Source organism: Glycine soja, chromosome 6, assembly GCF_004193775.1.
Source record: "Glycine soja cultivar W05 chromosome 6, ASM419377v2, whole genome shotgun sequence".
In the NCBI taxonomy this organism is placed as follows: Eukaryota; Viridiplantae; Streptophyta; class Magnoliopsida; order Fabales; family Fabaceae; genus Glycine; species Glycine soja.
The window spans coordinates 24,384,972-24,387,608 of record NC_041007.1 but is presented as its reverse complement, the minus strand read 5'-3'; the positions used below and the strand labels follow the sequence as shown (position 1 = coordinate 24,387,608).

At 39.9% G+C, this 2,637-nt stretch overlaps 1 long non-coding RNA gene across 1 annotated transcript; it reads left to right on the top strand.

Moving 5' to 3' along the window:
* Positions 1–559: 559 nt before the first annotated feature.
* Positions 560–2,280, top strand: LOC114416783. Its single transcript, XR_003667569.1, has 3 exons — positions 560–578; positions 917–999; positions 2,235–2,280. It is a non-coding gene; the product is annotated as an uncharacterized LOC114416783 (long non-coding RNA).
* Positions 2,281–2,637: the final 357 nt, after the last annotated feature.

The following is a 2,637-nucleotide window of genomic DNA, read 5'->3' as shown; positions in this document are numbered from 1 at the left end:
TTGGATCTTCTCAAAATTTGGTCTGCAACTCCACAAGACACTTTTCCATTATCTGACCGTTGGGATCTTTGAGAAGATGTCTGGAGTGTGCTAGAAGCCTCTTAATGAAGCTTCTGGAGGAAGCCTCTTAATGAAGCTTCTAGAGAAAACTACATGAAGCTGCCTCGGTAGAAACGCTGCCCAGCCTTCGTTAACCGTTGGATCTTCTCGAAATTTGGTTTGAAACTTCACAAGACACTTTACCATGATTTAACCGTTGGGATCTGTGATAAAATATCTGGAGTATGCTAGAAGCTTCCAGTCCCGAGAGCGTCTCTTATTTAAGCATTTCAGCCTTTGCTTTCTTGTAGCTTAGGAAAAATGCCATTTCTTCTTCTTTCTTTCTTCCAAATCCATTTCTAAAGTTCCAAGTACTTTCTCCATCACCCACATCCACCATTAGCCACCACAAACCATCATTGTTCTCCATTGAAAACCCACACCGAGAGGAACCCTTCAATCGAAGCAGAGTTTCCAACTTGGCTTGCGGTTTCGGTAGAGAACGAAAACCCTAATCTAATCTTTCGTTTTCTTTCGAGGTAACCATGGTTCTATGCTTGTTTCTTGTTAGTTTCATCTTGTCTTTGCATCTTTTATAACTTTGCAACCGCCATTGCATGTCTTATGCTTCCTTTGAAAAACCTTAGAGAAAGAGACTTTGTAAACATTATCCTTTCATGAAATGCATGTTATTTTCGTAACCTACACTGAACCCCGGTCACATTGGCGTGGTCAGAATTTCCAAATTACGTTCCTTTGTAAAACCCGAAATACTCTCAGCTCTTTCATGTAGTGATGTGGGTGTTTGACCCAGAGCACTGTTACTAGCTTTGTTTTCTTAAATCCATACTAAGTCTCCTTCATTTTGGCATGGTAGAGGCTTGTGTGGAATCGACAAGCAAGGACAAAAAGGAATCTTCAAGTGACGCGACGAGGAATCCGTGGGGTAGCTCACTATAGGTAAGGGGAGTTTATTATAAAATTTACCATTTTAACACCATAGTTAGGGTCAGGGAACCTAGCTCTGAGGATATCTGCCTGTCCCTGTGCATGCTGATTTTTCTTCAAAGAAAATTACGTTTTAACTAATGGGATGCGATATATATATTGTGATGAATGATATTGTTTTGGCTGTTTGAAGGCTGTGCGTGTGGAAATGATATTGTTGTGTTTGTTTGAATTGTTATTGATGTTGCTATTGAGGATTTTAATTGATATGTGATGATAATGATGATTATGATGATATTGATTTGAGATGACATTGTTAATAAAGACCATGTCAACATGAATTGTTATTATTGATGAATATGTGAATATGAAATGAGGTTGTTGTTGTTGTTGATAACGTCATTGAGATGAGATGATATTTATGTTGTGAATGACATGGAAATACGGTTTGTTCATTGATGTGGGAAATGCATTGGCATGTGCATGTTGTGTATGTTTGTGGGGGGCACTGTGCACTGACCTTTTAGGGTCTTTGGCACTAGCTTTTGGCCACGTTCATACGTTGGATGTTGTGTATGATCGTGGGGGGGCACTGTGCACTGACCTTCCAGGGTCTTTGGCACTAGCTTTTGGCCATGATCATACATCGTATGAAGTGTATGTCATGGGGGGTAGAGTGCACTGACCTTGTCGGATTGCCCAGACGTGGGTAACTAGCGTGGTTAGAGAATATAAGCATTCCTGAGGGGATGCTTAGGTGCTTTAATTGGTCCATGGTCTTTGGCATTTACTTTTGACCTGGTAGGGAACACCTTTGGGCTCCCATGCTGATCACCTATGGGAGGGGGGCTGTTACGTGCACAACCGGGTGGTCTCGACAAACTCAGCACAGTTCCCTAAGTGAGAGTGTTGTGTGGACACGCTTAGGCTATTTTCTGATATTTGGTTGTTGTTGGTACGTACCACATTGCATATGAGTGTTGAGTCAGGTGCATGCATCATTTTGTGCAGTCTTGATTGGGTCCATGGATGGATGATGAGTAATCATTGGATGTGAATGATGAATATTTGTTGGATATGAGTGTTGAATAATGATTGTTGTGTATGCTTATCATGTTTGCCTATGTTCCTTGCTAATTGTGGTTATTTGGAATTGGTATTGGTTCTTTTATAATAAACTCACCCTTGCAATTTTGTATCGTGTGGTTGATACCTGTGATGATCACGAACCTTGTTCGTGGGAGCAGAATGACAGTGGCAGGGTGTAGCGAGTAAGATTCTGGTGAGGAGCCGCCGAGCCGACGTGATGACGTTGGCGTTATTTTGGGAGAGAGTTGTGTTCAACTCCTCCGTAGTTGGTTTTTTAAGTTTTATTTTGTTGAGTTAAAGATGTAAAACTGGAATTTTAATTATATATATATGAACATATTTAATTTTCGTTATGTGTATGACTGTACCGAATTATTGTTTCTATGTAATTATGCATATTCACTTAAGTAATGGCGTGTTGTTGGATGAATTTATGTTGTGACAAAATCACTTCTATTTTCATAATAAAAAATTAAGGGAGTTCTTTTTATAAAAATTGAAATTATCAAATATTAGAGTGTGGATACTGTAGCGACGATGCGGGTCGTTACAAACCCCATA